General features: G+C 36.4%; 1 protein-coding gene and 1 pseudogene across 1 annotated transcript in view; both read left to right on the top strand.

Annotated features, from left to right (window-relative positions):
* The window catches only part of GLG1 (golgi glycoprotein 1), a 105,991-nt gene that overhangs the window by 32,377 nt on the left and 54,072 nt on the right, over positions 1-19,542 (top strand). The window lies entirely within an intron of this gene.
* LOC117034705 (UPF0428 protein CXorf56 homolog) lies at positions 1,274-18,255 on the top strand (annotated as a pseudogene).

The raw sequence follows: 19,542 nt of genomic DNA, 5'->3' as shown, positions 1-19,542 counted from the left end.
GAAAATACAGAATACATATTTGGATTTACCATGTTAAGATGTATATTAAGATTTCTAATAAAGTTTTTCACTTTACTGTATATTATTCATAAAGTATTTAGTATAAAAATAGCAAATGATTATTTTTCCTTGTATTGTGAAGGTTAAGTATAGCAAATATGATCTATCATCTCTGTCTAATAATTCCAATAACTAAAGTCTTTTAAGGTATGTTTCTTTGCCATTTTGCTGATTCTCATTATGGTGCCTTGTTTCATAATATGTTTAATTATTTTTACTGTATGTTGCTCATTATCTCTTAGGAAATTATTTGTGGGGATAATTTGGGGCCTAAGATGAAAGTGCTGTTTTTCTGAAAGGAATTCTGTTTGCTTCTGTCAAGAGAGTTCAGGCCACACCCAGTCCAGTACCCCCTCAAATTAGTTACACAGTCTTGGGGTTTTCTGAAACTCCCAGACAGTGGAAATCTGTAGAAGGACTAGTTACTTGCAGTTTACCCTTCTTCAAGGGTGTAGCCTTTTGAGAGTCCAGCTTAAACCAGGGAGCATTTCACATGAGATTTTCTATCTTGGGCAGGTTTTGGGCTTGTTTTCTGCCCACATGGTCCTTCAAAAAGGAGGATCCATTTTGATGGGTTTAGCAAATGCCTTCAAGGGAAAAGTGAGCTTTTCAGCTCTCCTATGTTTTGGGGTACCCCTTTTTCCTTCAGCTTTGGCTTGGTAACACCTAAAGTATAGTTAGCTCTTTGTTGCTTTTAAGAAGTTTTTTTTTAATCTTCCAACACTTTTAGATGACACAGTTGAGGGTTGTTAAAAATAATCTAACCCATTACCAGAAATGGATTACCACATATACTTTTTTTTAGGTGTCCCTGTTAATTCACATGCACACCAGATTTAGGATACTATTTATTGATTAAGCACTTTGCAAGTACAAGATAATATGTAGAACTATGAAAATTAAATAGGTGGAGACTCATATTTTAGGAGGGAGAATGTAAGAGTCCTTAAAGTCAGTGGGTAATGTTCATTTCAGTTTAAACACACACACACACACACACACACACACACACACACACTGGATAAAAACTTTCTTTTCTTCAGTTAACAAAAGGATGAAACAAAATATTTTTGTTATCTTTGGGGCTTTTGAGTTGGCTAGATATATTTGTGGCTGTAAGAAGTTGAGTGCTTACCAATGTGGGAAATTCAGGCTTTGTGTATGAAAACAAAGTGATTACCAAAACACTTACTGATGGCTGCTTAGTACCCGAATGACAGAGGACCACCCCCCATACTCAGGAGCTGTGACACGCCTAGTGGAAATGTATGGTAAAAAAAACTCATGTCAATCTTATTTTGAAGGTAGCTGAATCGAGTAATTTTATTTATTTAGGATTCAATTTTTTTTTTTACAGTGAGCTATTTTTCTAATCTGTGTGTGTGTGTGTGTGTGTGTGTGTGTGTACGCGCGCATGTGCGCGCGCACAAAGCAATTATAATGTGACATTCTCCAGTTTAAATCTATAGGTGAGATGTAAAAGGATTTCATTTAAATATTTTTTTCCTTCCATTGAAAACAAACAAATCTTTCTTGCCCAGTTATTTTCTATTATATTTACACACTGTTGTAGCTAAGGAAATGGCCATTTTTCTTAACACTTAACAAATAACTGCTTGCCACTCTTCTTTAAGAATGTGGTTTATCATGTTACTCTGGGCTTCACAAGCTAGGAATTAGGTATTTAAGTATTATAGGAAAATCAAATATTTTGGTAATTTGCAGTAGGCTGTTGCTGTGATTCTTGGATCTTGAGGTTAGCAGTTTCAAATTAGATATGTCTCTACTAGAACAGCAAAATAAATGTTTTAGAGTAGTGTGTCAGAGACGTGGCAGAAGGTGAATCAAATTGGTGGAATGGTGAATGGATGCTTAACAGCTGTTACTTTTGTCCCCACTCATTGAATTTTGTAGTTGACAAGGCAAAAGAAGAAATATATTAATAAATGTACTTGAGCTATAAAAATGAAATTTTTGCCCCTTAAATGATTTGACAACTCTGTGTGCTTTGTAACATGCCCATACATCGTACTTTGGTTTATTATGCATTAAAATCAGCACTGATGTTTACATTTACATTTTGCACAATGTATTATGTCTAGGATCATTGTCAGCTGAGATAGTCGCTATAAAGTCAAGCTGGAGTTTATTCCAAACATTAAATAATTCAAAATGTTTTGAATTGCAAAATTGAGCATGTTAATATTTATCAGCCTATAAACATTTACCACATTTTTACATCAGCGATCTAGCCCCTTTTAATGAAACATGAACAAGTTCTCTTCCTACACTTATCTTTTTGTTTAATGCACTTTTTTTCCCTCTCTTGACTTGCATCCTTGTAGTAATTGTAGCAGCAACTACTACAAACCAATAGCCACAAAACTCTTTTTTGGTTGGTTTTGTTTCACAGACCAATCTCTGAGAAAATAAACGTGATGACTTCTTTCCAGGGCTACCTACATGTTGTCAGCTTCTAGGCCTTTCAGAGAGGCAGGGATTTTATTTTTAATAGTTCTAGAAAACTCCCATTTAGTTTGTTCTGCTGTGAGACCATCACTAAAATCCCCATTGGGGTTTCAGCATACTATAGCTGCAGCCGGGGATCTGTTAATAGAATTTATTTAATACCGAGATATAAACTCAGTAGTTTGCCATCTGCCCATTAAAAAAAACAGATGAGACTTCAACTAACCAGGTGAAAATTTGGTAACTCTTCTAGGCCTTATTGAAATATGTGATTTAAAAGGCTGACAGATCCCAGTGCGATTAGATAGATATAAGATATGAAAGTATGCCATGTTCCTTTTGAAAAACACTAGACAGAAGTTGCTGTTAAATGTGCTTTGGTGCTAAACAGGCCCATTTGCCAGAGTGTAGATTTAGCTTTAATGTATTAAAAGAACCGTGTTCTTTTTTCCTATATCCCCTTAAACTTGGGTGACTTCATTGCGTTTAGCATATAGTGTGCATAATACCACCGGATTTCTTTAAAAGAAAAGAGACCTAGTTATTGTGTTATCATTGTAACTTTAAGTAAACATGGGCTAGATTAAAGAGTAGTAAAATTATTCTAATGTTTCTTTCACCTTTGTTTCATCAGAGTGAGATTTAAATAAAAAGTACATGTTCCTCACATATCAGCTCGGAGTTGTGATTCTTTTGTAGTAACACAAAGTCCTATCCAAACTAGCTTAAGCAAAAAAGAGAATTGGCTTCCTTTAACTATAAAGATAAAGTAGAACACTGGCTTCGGGCTTAGCTAGATACTGGGGCTCAACCTCTTAGCTGGACTGATTTCTTTCTGAATACTTGCTTTTGGGGCCGGCTTCTTTCACAGTTTCTACATGGTGACAGAGTGACCAAAGTAGCTCTTATCCCCACACCTCCATTCGTGCCAGCATTATTTGCAAATGTTTTATAGTTTGTCATTGTCAGAGTCCCTGAACCACTTAGGAATTTTATATTCATACGATTGTGGAGTCATTTGTTCCACGCGTTTCAGGGATGAAGTCCCACCTGAAGCACTTGAACTAAGAGTAGCACTAAGAGTAGATGTTGTCTGTTCTATGTTCTATAAAAGCAAAGTAGATGATATGTGGGGAACTCACACTATTTCCTCAACAAAAATGGGATGTGTCCCATTCCTCCCCTCCTTTTTTGCCACTGTCCTACCATTCTTTATTTCATGTGTTAAATAGTTGGTAAAGCTATACCGCAGTATCTTCCACTCATAGGTCAAGAGACAAGATTGGATCCCTGTAGTTTTAGTCAAGACTTTTTCCTGCAGAAAGTTCAAAAAAAAATTTTTTTTTAAATTTTTTTAAAAGATTTTATTGGGGAAGGGGAACAGGACTTTATTGGGGAACAGTGTGTACTTCCAGGACTTTTTTCCAAGTCAAGTTGTTGTCCTTCAATGTTAGTTGTGGAGGGTGCCATTCAACTTCAAGTTGTTGTCCCTTTCAGTCTTAGTTGTGGAGGGCGCAGCTCAGCTCCAGGTCCAGTTGCCGTTTCTAGTTGCAGGGGGCACATCCCACCATCCCTTGCAGGACTCGAGGAATTGAACTGGCAACCTTGTGGTTGAGAGCCCACTGGCCCATGTGGGAATCGAACCGGCAACCGGCAGCCTTCAGAGTTAGGAGCATGGAGCTCCAACCGCCTGAGCCACCGGGCCGGCCCGAAAGTTCAAAACTTTTGTGGAGAGAAGTCCATTTTTCTTAGTAAAAAAACTTTAAACTTTCTAGTAAAAGAACTAATAGTATTCAAAATTAAGTTTTATATAATGATGAAATAATCAACAGGCCCTTATGTTGCTCGTTTCCAACATGATGTTTTCTCCTATTGGATTGTTTTGCTTTTTTATAGTGAAAGCAGAAGGGGTTGTTTGTGATTTAGGAATTTGTAATTAACTCTTATTGTAGTATAATATAAGGGATTGTTTGTGATGTAAATATTTATATTAACTCTTACTGTAATATAAAGTGAATTATCACCAGCTTAGAATTCTTCTTGTATGAATTAGTGACTATTTTTTCCTACAGAAATTGTTTAAATCCTGGGCTAATTGTTTCTGAGCCATTGGCCATCCTGTATTCAGGAGTATTCAGGAATGGGTGCACGTTTTAATAATTAGTTCAAGGAAAACATAATGAAGTTAATCCATTGCTAATCCGTATGTTTTGGAGCATCTGATGTTCCAAAGCAAGATATAAATATGGGTTTATATATTCTAAACCAGATTCCTTAGTTAGCATAAATAAATGAGAGAGATCCTGGTAATGATCTTAGTTCTTGCCATTGAAGGAGGAGCTAGCAGGAGACTTCTTTTCTGCCATCCTTTGCAGTCTGAAAATTTTGCTGCTGCTGCACTATGTTATAGAAATTGATTAACACACATTAACAGTTATTTTGATGTTATATGGTTATTTTACAGAAAAATATTTGCAAATCATTCCTTGGAGAGTGGAATCACATTTTAAATGTACTGATGGAGTTGACAGATTTAAACGAAACTTGTAATAAGTTTTCAGTTTTTTGTTTTTTTTCTATATAGTGGATCCTTTCACCACATGAATAATTGACCCGTTTTATGTTTTGTCAGTCTGAAAAAAAGCCACCAAACAAAGACAAGGTAGTGATTTGGGGAGTTTGGTGACCTGATCTAGATTTCAAAGAAAGGAATATTGCAATTTGTGAACATATTTGTAAAACTACCACAGTGGTCATTTGATCAATATGTGAGAATAGTCCATCTAGTGGGTATCTCCGAGCAAGTTATAACTGATTAAGTGATGTTTTTATATTGATGGTTTTTATTTTTTCCATTTCACCATAAAAATCCTATAAAATAAACTGAAGGAAATTACATCTTTTTATATTAGCATCTCATCTTTATTTGAGTATCTATCAGTAGGTCCACTGTTGAGCGGAGAGCTAAAGTCCCAAACAATGATGTCATTGAACTTGTAAGTTGAGGAAATGAATATTAATAAGATACAGCCATCAAAAGATAATTTTATTCATGCACTTTACCAAAGTTCCTGTCCATAACTTAGTTCTTTTCCTGACTATTCATTTTCATCATGATTTAATGAAGTCCCATCTGACTTTAAATGACCATCTGATATTTAGCAGTAATATATTGACAAAAAGGTAGGCTTCTCAGCCTATTTAGTGAAGAAATTCTGCCTTAAATCATTTTGGAACAAACTAGGATTTAAATGAGAAATACTGAGGAATTGTACAAATTGTTTTTTTCCCCCAAGGATAATATGTGAATAGTAATTCCCAGGTATCTTCTATAGATGACTGTTTTGTGTTGTATCTGGTTCTTCAAGACTTCTGTCACTGACATTTACCAGTATTGTAAACCATGTTTTTATGGTTGAGAATGTTGGATGCAGATTCTTTGGTTGAGGATCTTTAAAAATAAATCTAGATTGGTAACGTGTATCTTTGTCTATGGGAGTCCTACTACTGTCAGATGGCTACTTCTACAACAGTGTTTTTTACCAAATTATGGAATTTGGGTATACAGTGGAAACTTCTAGCAGCCACAAGAAGACCAAGTAATGGCAAAGTGTTAAGAATTGGAATTGAAACTGCTAAGGAGTCTATATGTATTTTAAAGAATGTTGCAGAAAATTGCTATTTACCTAACTAATACTGTTAAGCTATGTTGATGTAAGAAATGTCCACGCCAGTAGAGAATTTTTAATAGTTTATTTGAGCAAAACTGACGATATATGATGCTGGGAAGCAAGATCTCAAATACTCTGGAGAATAACAGTTTTGCATTTTCTTTTATGCATTTGGAATTAAGGAAGGAATTTAAGGAAGATTACACAAAGGTGGGAAAAGCAAGGTAGGGATTGGATTGTAGGATAGTTAACAAGATTATGTGCTCTGAGGGTGGTTATGCTTTCAAGGGGTATTACTTCTGGTATTTCAAAAGTGTGTTAACCTAGACGCACAAGAACAATGGACAGGGCTGGCTTTAAAACCTTTCTCTAAAGAAGCTATAGGTCTGGGGCGTGACTACGCACATGACCTGCCCAGTTAGGAATTTATGATTTATTAAAACACCCATTTTTCGTCCAAAAATTGTTTAACAGTTAGTGTAGGAGAATCTGAGTGTTGATGTCACAGTGTTTTATTTGGGGCAAATTATGCTCAGAAAATGAGATTGTCTGCCAATAATTTATTTAACATAGCTTCACTGTGGGAATTATAATTTATTCTCGTATTTCACAAGCCAATAGCATACAGGATAATGTCTCTTAATAAGCCAGTAAAGAAAGAACATACTCCAAACCAATGATTAATTATGTCATTGTTCCAGGCAAAGGGAAGATGAAAGAAATAAGGTGCAAATTTAGTTGAGGTGTACCTTCCTACAAGTTGATTCTCAGTAGAGTCTTGTCTTTCCAGCTAAAAGCTGAGTGAGTATCGGCTGCTGGATAAGGCCCCTCGCTTCTCGGGCACATAGCTAGCGGGTTACAGCACTGGTGTTGGCAGGCGAGGGAAGCTGCTCCGAAGGTTATCACTGAGGGACCTTTACATGGCTTGCGCCACAGCCTACAAGTAGTAACCTCGCCAAGGCAGGAACAGATGTCTCTTCTCTTCCAATAATGATCTATACTCATATTTGGCATATTTTGTCTTATATCAAATGTCCAAGTACTCTTACCTCAGTGGTTCTTAAACTTGGATCCACCTGGAAGCCTGGTTAGAACACAGATTCAGTAGGTTGAGGGTGATGGCCCAAGAATTTGTAAACGTAATATTGATGCACTTTGAGAACCACAATAGCTTGTATGAATGTTTTTACATGTTTCTCAAAGCCCTCCTTACTTGAGTATTATTTGAGTTTACAATTCATCTTAGCGTAGATAATTTGTGTTTATTGTTGTGCAATGTATTAGGTGGGCAGGAAAATGGAATTTTCATGTGTAATTTTAGGTTCAACCTAATCCTTAAAATTTTCTTGCCTTATATAAAGCAGTTCATAAAATGCATTTTGCCAGCTCAGAGCAAACTAAAAACTATTTTTATTACCTGTAATAATTAACCTAATTCAGGAAAAAGGAGAAGGCTTAGGGGAAAGGCTAGCATTCAGTGTGCAAGCTCAAAAATTGCTTCTTTGAGATTAATATTACCAGTTTCGATACAGCATTTAAAATTGTTTTTAGAATCCTGGACCTAGTTACTCAAAGCTAGAGCTGAGTTTGTAAGAGTTAAATAGATTGTCTGTTGGATTCAACGTGAATATTTCCAAGGTTGCTCTAACTTCAAACATTAGATTAGCTTATTTGAGTAGTTGGAGGTGTATTATTGTGCAGAAACTTGTAGAAGTAGCTAGAGAGAAATATAGAATCTGTCTCATAGATGAACTGTCTTTCAGCTTCTCACATCTATTGCCCTTGTTTGATGTTACGAGAGCATTAGTATTCCAAAAGCTAAGTTTTTCTACATTGTACCTTCATAGTATAACTATAAAGAGGTTTCGTTTAAATCCTTAAAATGTTTTTTTTTTTGCAGAGAATTGCTGCCAAGCTTATTCCCATCTCTTGACTATTGTCTTTGTCTTGTTTCAAACACAGAGCTGTTACCCAATTGAGCCTTGAATTATAAAAGTCCAATATTTTTGAAACCTTAAAATTAAAAAAGGTCTTTTTTAATTTAGAAAATTCTTATGTTTTAAATTTGGGATCTATCACATTTTATGGCCCCAAATAGCATATTTGGTTTTTGGCAGCTTCTGACCTGCCCGTGCCAATGAAAGCAGCACCATATGCTATGACTAGGAAACCCACACCCTTGGAGACAATTGCCTGTCATAAAGCAGAGACACTGCTCCCCATATGCTTAACCTTTTAAGCCAAAATATTGACCAAGATATATTAAGATTTTAGGACATTATGGTGTTTTATCAGTTGAGTCTCACAACTCTTTTCCCACCAGCTTTAACATTTGGCCACATTTTGAAAACACATACTCAGAACTTCATGGAATATCTTACCTAACCTCAGAAAGAAGCTTCTAAATGACTATTGCAAGAAAGGAAAGTATGTACCTTTCAGAATACAGTCAGTAAGTCTTTCAGTGCCCCTTACATGCTGGCACCCCTCCCCCACTGTGCCCTGTCTCGGTAATTATCCCTTCCTCTCTTACTCACCCCACTCTCCTGACCAAATATCCAGAAGGAAAAGAGTTTGCAAATACTGATCTTAGGTGTTAGTGTAAGTATTGGAAGATAGGCTGAAATTTGTATTAATAGTTCTATGTGATCGAGTTTAGAACATGACAAGTAGAAGGGGACTGATCACTGTTCCTCTCTGACTTCTGTGTGTTTTGTCCTTTGTGTCCAGTTACGTTTTCCAAGTAACTGCCCTCTGCCTCTTCTTTGTTTTATGCTAGAGCAGTCATTCAGTTCATTGTGACCTTCATCCAAATGTTTCTCAACCTTATAAAATTAGTATTAAGGGTTTCCAGTATAATAGCTAATTCTCCTGAAAATAAAGGCACACAGGTAGGTTTTGTTTATCATATAGATTATGTTTATTAGCTTTTGTGGGGAAGGATGAAACTTTACCATTCTGGGTTCTTTCAGCTGGTCTAATAATCAAATAGACATGAGACAGATTAACAAGAGAAAATGACCTAACTGAATTGCAGACGTACATATGGGAACCCCACACACATGAGAGGTTCAGAGACAGAAAGGGAAAATGAGGTATACATTCTGAGGTGACATTCTGAGCTAAGGCACCTTGGACTTCAGGGAGGACGAAGGTCATTCACAGGATGATAAGAAAAACAGATGTTTAGCAATTAGAAATTTGCCCTGCCCTATAGATAGGTCATTAAAAGTTATTTCTGGTGATAACTCTTGTTATGGGCAAGGCCTCTAATTTAAATTCTTTAAGGGAGAGGTAAAAGTTTCTTGTCTCAATTGCCTTCAGCTCAACATAATTCACATGCCAAATTGGCACATCTTGGGGTGGGCTGTTTTGAACCCCTTTACTTTCAATAACCTTATTCAGTTATTCTTGAAACAAATACTGAACACCTACTGTGTACAAGCTGTACTAGGCACTGTGTATACAAAAAAAAAAAGAAAATGAAATTGGCAAAATTCCATCTTCCAAGAATATATAAGCAGGTTTACTAGAGAGAATACAGTATACTACGGCTGTATCTTGAGGCAGCTCATGAAATCACATTTTCTAAAGACTCAAAGGAAAATATTAAATTCAACATTACAGAGAAGTACTTATAAATGTTAGTGCCTGGTCTGCTAAAAAAATGCTTCAAGCTCAGAAATTTATAAGGCTCGTTCAAGCTAAGTGACGTATAGCTGAAAAATTAAATATGTCTTTAAATATTTTATGTTATTTCTAAAATTTGAACATCTAATAGTCGTGTGGCGTTTCAAAGTTGAAATTTTGAGGAATGATATTTTTAATTTGAATATAGTGAAACATTTTGTTAGTAATACAGATACCTTATATTTAAATATTTTAGAATAATAATCTACAGGTACTTTATCTTTTGAGGTGCTAATAGGAACATAGTTTAAATCAGTGTTTTTCAGCAGGAATGTTTTTGGCATCAGGAAGGGACTGTTTCTCATTGTGCAGTATTGTCTTGTGCATTAAAGGACATTTATATTTTTTACAGTCATACCAAGAGTTGAATATCTGCTTACAACTGTTTGGCTCAATAACATTGAGGAAGCTTGTATTACGTATAAGTGAATACCAGTATGTATTCCTGATTTACTATTTTTAAAAGCAGTAAATTATAGTTGAGATGTTGCGCTCCAAATGCCACGTTGCCGCCCAAGTCCGTATGATAAATAAAAGTGTCCCTTCACATTTCCAAATGTACCTGATTAGGAATTAACCATCTGCTTATCATGTAACACTTTTGTTCTCTGTACGTGTGTACCACATTTTACTTGCTGAACTTTGAGGGTTGCCCTGAACTTTAATAAGTAAAACATCTCTCTTTTCTTTTTGAAAAATAGAAGTGAGTACATGCTTAGATATCTAAAGGAAGAGTTTCCAGCTTGCCTGGTGAAGGCACTTACAATTTTGGTTATTATAAATTTCACCAAACACTTTCTCACACTAGAGATAATATCCACATCACAGTGTGGAAGATGCACTACTCCACCTAATCTTTTCATTTTAAGTTTTATTGAAGTGTAGTTTGCATATCATAGAATTCACCTATTTCAGGTTTACAATGGTTTTTAGTGACTTTACTGAATAGTGCGACCATCAACATAAATCGGTTTTAAAGTGTTTTTATCCCTCCAGAAAGATCCCTTATACCCATTTATAATTAATTCCCATTCGTTCCCACACCTAGACTCCACCTATCTCCTTTCTGTCTCTAAATTTGCATTTTTGGACATCTTATAAAAATGGAATCATCATTATGTGACCACTCCCTTCTTAAAATAGTTCCTGTGACTTCCTATCAGTCGGTCCTTAGTCACCTCCTCTATCAAGTGCTTAAATGTCATGCTTCTATTCTCACTCACTCGCGGTCATTTCACACCTAAATGGGATGATTCCCGCGTCTCTATCACCAGCCCAAAACTTTTTTTGGAGCTCCAGACACTTAATTGCCAACTGCTTTTGTGAGGGATGTTCACGGGCACCTCAATCTCAGCATCTCTGGAACTGAGTTTAGTACCTGCTACCCCACGCCCGCTGAGCCTGGATTTCACTTCTCAGTGAATGTACCACCATCTACTTTGTCCTCCAACCTGGAAACCAGGACAGCCATCGTCCTTCTTTCTTCTTTCCCCCACTTTCACATCTAATAAATTGCCAAGTCGGAAGTCACCTCCTAAATACCACTTGCACTGAACATTGTCAGCCTGAATTTAAATGATATAAGTACGCCGTGTAGTTTGAGTAAAGAATCTGTAGAGGGCTAAGTCAAGATCTGGCCTTAATAGGAAGTGTAGTAAAGTCTCATTCCACCAGCAGTTTTAGGTTTTGAAATTCACAAGAATAAATTCAGCACAGTTTTAGTAACAAGATAAGTATCTTTAACAAGTTTCAGATTTAATTTTATTATAATTTAGTTTTTTTTAATTTTATTTTTTATTAAAGTTACACGTAAAGAATCAGTGGATCCTATAAAGTTTAAGACACAGCCCTATAATTATAATTACCCTTATAATTATTTTTAATTAAGACTAAAGCAGATTCTTCTGGCTTTCACCTCCCCTCTTTCTTATACTGTAAGAAAAGTTTTCCACTTTCTGTAGAACAGAACATACTTTATAAAAGTTTTCTTTCTCACCAAAAAAATTGCTACTGACATAACAAATTGAATGTCTACTTGCAGTGGTTTGACACAATCAGTAGAGGCAGTTTCCTGTTTAGTAAGTAAATACCACTATTTGCATTTTCCCTTTACAAAAGAGTAAAGTTCCTTTTTATTTCACTTAGCAGCAATTTTAGTTGAATAGAGAGCATTTTAAGTTCTGTGCAGAATCTTCCTTGACTTAGGGTCCTGGGATCATGGAGACTGAGTGGAAGTTGTGAAGAACAGAGTGGAGCAGGGACTAAAATTAGAAATGCATTACTGGATTCAGTAGAAGCAAGAATGTCTTTTCTGAGCAACTATTGAGAAACTAAGAAGGGAGTTTTTCTTCCTAAGAGATGGCTTTCCCATTATTTCCCCTTCCCTTTTGAATTATTTTTCCATTTGTTTTCTTACGGACATAATCACCTTTTTGCTCTTTAGTTCTGTTTTCTTTTTCCCTCTCACTTCTCAGTCCCTCTCCCTTTCAACATTTCTTCCTCCTCAACAGGCCTAAGAAAAGGCAGGTCCTTTCTGTCCTTTACATGAGATTGACTGATACTCAGCTACAGCCGTTGCCATGCACCTCACCCTCACTGCCCAGGATCCCTCAGTCTTCTAACTTTCTGAAATAGGTGTTTGAAAGAAAGAAATGAAGCAGAATTTACCAAGAGTTCACATGAAATTGATTGGTTTTTACCTTATACATATGTTGTAACCAGTTTATATCTAACTTTTAGAAATTCTTAAAAGGATGTGTTAAAGGAATTTTAAAGAGATAAAAAGTTGTCTTTTTTTTTCCTCTTCAGATCTAATCCATTGGTGTTTATTCATTCATATGGGATTTTTTTCTTGGTCATTTCTAAAACTTCATTTGAAGGATGAACATTTTCTCCTGGGGAATTGGATTTAAATAAATAATGAATTTATTTATTTTCATTACTTTCATAAAGGTGAATTCCTTTAGAGATGTGCAGAGGAACTCCAGAAATATTATTTTTTTCCCCCAAAGTTTATCCTTTTTTTAATTTTTATTGGGGAATGTTGGGGAATAGTGTGTTTTTCCAGGGCCCATCAGCTCCAAGTCAATTCGTTGTCCTTCAGTCTAGTTGTGGAGGACGCAGTTCAGTTCCACGTCCAGTTGCCGTTTTCAATCTTTAGTTGCAGGGGGTGCAGGCCACCATCCCATGCGGGAATTGAACCAGCAACCCTGTTGTTGAGAACTCATGCTCTAATCAACTGAGCCATCCGGCCACCCCAGAAATGTAATTCTTGATACTCCTTTTCTTCCCCCATCTTAGTGCTTTTTCATCAAGAAACTAAAATAGTGGCCATAATTTTCTGAAACTAGTCCTTCTAGACATCCTTATTTAATAATTTATTGTCCTGTCGGTTTGAAGTCATTGAACAGTTGTCTTGGTCTTAATTTGAGTTTTTGTTAGAAAATTGATGTTAAAATTTAAAGGTCCGAAAAATAGATCAGAAAGGAAAAATTTGGGAAAAGCCGTTTATTTTCTTGTGACCCCAGTGACTGCCAGTTTGCCTTTGGAAACCTGGAGGTCAGTTAGAATTTCTGTCAACCAAGTGACAAATGTATATAGAATGCCACTGTGTGCCTAGTATTGTGGTAGCCCATGAAGGTTGTGACTACTGCTTTCCAGGAACTTCCTGAAATGTAGCTTATCTTAAGAAGAAGAATTCTACCAGAGACTGGGCTTTTTGGGATCAACCAAGAATTTACTTCAATAGAATTCTAATATTTTCAGGAGAAATTTCAAAATAGATATAATTTGAAGCTAAATTTGTGTCAACAAAATTATTTGTGCCTTTGCCTGCTCTGTGATGTCATAGTTGCCCCAAGTAAGAATTAATTAAGAACATAGATTTGAAATTTTTATTCAATTTCAGATTGAAGAAGGTGTCCCTTGGCAGATGTTTTCAGAATGGTAGAGATGCTAAAGGGCTTGCTGTGAGTCGGGTTCTCATTCAGAAACTGACATTGAATATTGACTTTAAAACTTTGACTTTTTCATGCGTAATTCTTCTTTTCTAAAAATACAAGTTTAAGCTGTCATCAGTGGATTAAATGAAATTATATGTATCATAAGAATACTTTTGGTATAAGAGACAATTTCAATGGTTCCTCTACTTGGAAGTGGATATTTTTCACAGAGGTAAACTGTTGTGAGCTGGTAATTATATTATTGGAGTTGTCAGAGGGATTCAGAAAGGTATGGCTCTAATTTTTATGGGAGAAAGGTTTGAAAAAATATCATTTTCTCTTTTCACCATAGTTCAAATTGAAAACATTCTAATGGCAGAGCATGAGATTAATGATTGGCTTCTCCCAAATCTTGCATAAGTTACCTGGTAGAATAGGAACTGGAATTAACAATTGCACAGTCTTACCCAGTCTGTTGTTCTCCTCATTATGCAAAGCCAATACACAGAGGCAAGACACTTGTGTTGTAACTGATCTATTTTGGTGGCAATTAATTATGTAACTAGATCTACTTAATCTTAAATGTTAAGGCGAGGTGATTAGTCAGCTTTGGGAAAAGAATCTGCTGTATTTTTAATCTGTTTTTGTTTTTTTGATTTTTTTAGAGAGGGTGTATAATTATATTAAATAAGCTATTGGTGAACCAGGGAACAGGTTGAAGAGATAACTTACATTTATAGGAATTTGTTTTTGTTTTTAATTGAGGGTACTACCACCTATGAGGAAGCAGGGGAACAAAATAAAACCAGAAAAACTTAGAATTTTTTAATGGCCCCAAAATGAAATAAGAGGCAGTTTTAAACCAGGGAAGTCAACTTTCTATTCTTATACACTGTTCCTTTGTTCTGAAAGCAGAGACAATTTTAGTAACCAGTTGAATAAATTATGTTGTTAAGTCATGAATATTGAAATTACTTGTTCAGTGTCAAGCCTTTTGGAAAGGAAGTATTCACTTCTCTTTCTTTTCAAGCTTCATTAACTTGCTCTTAGGCTCAAATTATCCCACATTATGTTTTAAAGTGTGTTTTTGGTAAGTTTTAGGTAAAGTTTAAAAATTAAAATTCTGGCTAAAGGTTTTTAGGAAGTTACTTAATTAGATAAAATGTTATAAGATATCTTAGTGTGAGTTATGTCCTAAATTTTTATTTACAAAATCTGTCATGAATCACATAAATTGATTTGTGTATATAATTATGAATTCTTTATTTTAGTGGCATAACAGGCCGCCAACATTCATAATGTTAAGATTCTTAACCAAACAAATGACTCAGAGTAGACATATACATGTGTACAGTACTGTTTATAACCTAAATGTGTATATTAAATGTCTTAGAATGTTTCATTTTATGGATTTTATGTAGTACATGTTACAGAGAAGATGTGTCTCATGTAAATGCTCAAAGCTTTTCTTCCTGCATCCTGAAGTAAAAATAAGGAACATAATTGACATAAACAGGAGTTAAGTTCGTACAGCACCTAATCACCGTAATAATATTGAATGAAACGATGTTATGTGAGGACCTGCTGTATGGCCTTTTTGATGAATTTCTTACAAAACAGTTTATAAATGTTAGCCACTTTGGACTGAATAATATTGCTTTAGGTGCCACTCTTGTAACATGGGCACCAAAACTGACTACCCAAGCAACTGGGCAATGAAAAACAAGGCCTTTTATCCCTTTATAGCTGTGTGCTTGCCATGGTTGGGAACCAAGTGGATAGACCTGTCCAAGATTCTTTCCCTTGGGGTTAAAGAGGAATCTGGCCAAGCTTTTGATAGAATGCTTGACTCGTTTCCTTCCCCCATAAATGAGGTAAAAATGTTCCCCACCAGCACCAAACTGGATTCCAGATTTCTAAGTCATCTCCTAGGGAGAAAAAATGAGGTAACTTTCCCCTCCTGCTGATATTAGGCTCTCATGAGGGTGGCTTAGTCCCAGAGAAACGCGTTCATTCACATTGTGAATGGGGAAATGAGGCAGTCTTTGCAAGGCCGTAATTGGATTTTAAAACACTTGTCATTACCAAACAGCTCTACATTTCTTTACTATTGGGCACTAAATGGGAAATTGATGAAAAGGTTGACTGAGCTCTATACGTGAAAAGGAGTAATCTCTAGTCTTTTGAGGATGACCTGTTTCCTACAGTTTATAGATACCTGTTTTTGATTTATAGTAGTCAAATAGGGAGGAAAATGGGGAAAGAGTTCACAATATTGCTTATAGGAGAGAAAACTACATATTTTTGTAGTTTACATTTTTATAAACTTTAAGATTTGTAGAACCATAATCCAATATGTAGCCTTTTGCCATAATGATGTAGTTTTTATTTAATAGCTAAATTATGATAGTCCCCACTTATCCGCAGTTTTGCTTTTCAAGGTTTCACTTACCCACAGACAACTGCGATCCGAAAATATTAAATGGGAAATTCCAGAAATAAACAATTCGTAAGTTTTAAATCGCACACCATTCTGAATAATGTAATGAAATCTCGTGCCGTCCCGCTCTGTCCCGCTCGAGATGTTGAATCATCCCTTTCTCTAGCGTATCTACACTGTGTATGCTACTTGCCTGTTAGTCATCTGGTTATCTGATTGACTGTGGCAGCATTGCAGTGCTTATGTTCAGGTTACCCTTATTTTGCTTAATAATAGACCCAAAGGGCAAGAGTACTGCTGCTGGCAATTTGGAAATGCTAAAGGCAAAGGGCTTCCTTTAAGTGAAAAGGTGAGTGAAGTACAATAAGACATTTTCAAAGAAAGAGAGACCACACTCACATAACTTGTATTTCAGCATATTGTTATCATTACCTATTTTATTATTACCTTTTGTTGGTCTCTTACTGTGCCCAATTTATCATAGGTATGTATATATGTATGTAAGTATGTATATGAAAAAACGTTATGTGTGGGGTTTGCTACTATCCATGGTTTCAGGCATCCATTGGGGATCTTGGAATATATCCCCCACGGGTAAGGGAGACTACTGTACTATATCCTTATTTGGCATTTCCTGCTCTGAGCACAGAAAATGATATATTAATATTTGATATTTCTATTTGGTCAGTTTAACTAGTTTTAGAGTTTTCTTAAACAAAAGTAAGATGTAATTTCTCAAAGTAAATTCTGGGGTATTAGCATCTTCATGGATATGGATCACCTGTCATGAGTCAAGAGTTGCTCAGTCTTTTTTTTTTTTTGTATTCATATTTTCAGAATAGGGGTATAACCTCACTGAGTATGAATGAATTAGTACTTGACAGAGCTGAAAATCTTGCCAGTATTTTTATGTATGATTAAGTATGCTATCTGAATCAGAGCAGAACTGTTTGCTAATTCCCACTGTTATATATACACACACACATACATACATACATACATATGTATATACACATGCACACCTTTTGACCTGATTAGAATGAAAGGATATTGAGGGTAATTTCATTTTAAAGGTCCAAGAGGCAGGTCTTAACCTCGCCATAGCCCCATCACTGCCTTGCATTTATGTGAGACTGTCCAAGAATCAGGGATAAGTGGGCCCTAATTTGTCTGTGGAGGGTCTTACCTATCTATCTTTTACCCGTTTTAAAACTCAGCATGTTCCTATAGTAAAGCTATACATTATTCTTGGCATTTAGCTTTCAGGCTGCTTCTCTGAGCTTTGCCTAAAGGAGTGTCCCAGTGGGTAGTCTGCTCCAACACCTGGGACCGGGAACAATATGACAACGGCGAGAAGCCCCTGCACACCTACCGTTTGTGTGGCCAGATGGTCCTGGTGCTGGACTGTCAGTTAGAAAAACTGCCCATGAGGCCCCGGGATGGGTCCTGTGTAATTGGTGCTGCCAAACGTGCCTGCAGGGTTTGTAACACTGAAGACAGGTGACTATCTTCAGAGGCCTGAAGGCACTGAACAGTACAGGGAGAAGTGTGCAGGGTGGGGACTGCTACTCTTCTTAGCAGTTCCAGAAGAAGAATGCTCCTGTGGCCTTCATCGTGAATGGAGGAGTAGTTGAGTTTGGCCAGGGTTTTGGAAAAACGAATATATATACTCGGAAACAAAAGCCTCCCAAGAAGGCGATGTTGACCAAACAGGCCAAAGACATGGGCAAATTCAGATCTGTCAGTGTGTCTGCTTTTAAAGAAGAGGAAGAGCAGACTGAGGCTCGGGAAGTTGCTCACCCGAATGCACAGAATGCCAAAGTGATTGAAAACAACCACAGGGCATGAGCAAAAGGAGTCTGCAAGAGCCGCTGAACTGGAAGCCAAGAAAGTGAAAATGAAGGGGACCTTGATTGACAGCCAGTTCAAAGGATCAGACCAGAGGCAAATATTTAGATCAGGAGGAAAAAGAACTTTTTCTTGATTGCATGGACTAGTTCCTACCTTTATGCCCCAGCACAAGGGCTTTCACTGCTCCCCATTGATTCTCCTGCATTCTGTGAGATCTTTGAGTCCATCTCACCGGCTTTATAGAGATGGATTTTTTCAAATCTTTCTATATATAGGTCTTCTGTACTATTTTTTTGTCCATTTGTTGTAAACTTCTTCAGCTGTGTGGAAATTATGTATAGATCAGTGCTTGAGTGTCTCTAGTTTCTGAAGCTGTTCTTATTCCTTCTTCAAAGTTAATAAAAATGTTTAAAGATTAAAAAAAAAGATGTAACTATACAGTATTATATTTCCCAGCTGTTACCCCACCACCAACTGGGGAAGCAAACAAATAACAGTAAATTAAATCACCATTCTCTATACTGTGTTTAACATAACATATTAATTTGGATTATAGGAGATCATTATTGGACCAGTGTTCAGATTTTATTAAAACTTTCTGATTATCCTGTCATGTATTAGAGATGCCGAGTATATAAGCCTAAAAATGGTCACCTCGCTATACTCAGTTCTCTGCCATCTGCACAGAATGTGCCTTTTCCATCTCACACCCCATCTTATCCTCCTCAACATACACACAGCATCACAGCACCAAATTACAGCCTCCTTTTAAGGTTCAACTTAAATGTACTGTCCTCCATTAGACTCTCTGGTTTCCTTTCTATCATCCTACTTGTGGAGGATGATGGTACTTTTTTCATTCTTTAAAATACCAGCACCCCTCCCCACACATGCACACACACACACCAACTCCATATTCAGCTTTGCATGATGGTTAGGTATACACTCATGTTTTATCTCCTCTACCACACTAATTTACTTGAGAGCCAGCATCTGTAATCTTTATTTCATACCTTTTTAAAGAAATTTTATTGGGGAATATTGAGGAACAGTGTGTTTCTCCAGGGCCCATCAGCTCCAAATCGTTGTCCTTCAATCTAGATGTGGAGGGTGCAGCTCAGCTCTAGGTCCATTCGCCGTTTTCAATCTTAGTTGCAGGGGGTACAGCCCACCATCCCATGTGGGAATCGAACCGGCAACCTTGTTTTAAGAGCTCGTGTTCTAACCAACTGAGCCATCCGGCCACCCCTATTTTATATATATTTTTAAAAAATCTCCCATTGGACCTGTACAATAAATCCTTTTTGAAAAGATGGAGGAACTTTAAAGAATCATACAAAAGAACAACCCTTTAGTGAATCAGAACATTGTTGGAGGACATGAAGCCTATGTTGATCACTATCATTTTGGAAAAACAATA

Source organism: Rhinolophus ferrumequinum, chromosome 15 (assembly GCF_004115265.2).
Source record: "Rhinolophus ferrumequinum isolate MPI-CBG mRhiFer1 chromosome 15, mRhiFer1_v1.p, whole genome shotgun sequence".
In the NCBI taxonomy this organism is placed as follows: Eukaryota; Metazoa; Chordata; class Mammalia; order Chiroptera; family Rhinolophidae; genus Rhinolophus; species Rhinolophus ferrumequinum.
This window is presented reverse-complemented; position numbering and strand designations above follow the sequence as displayed.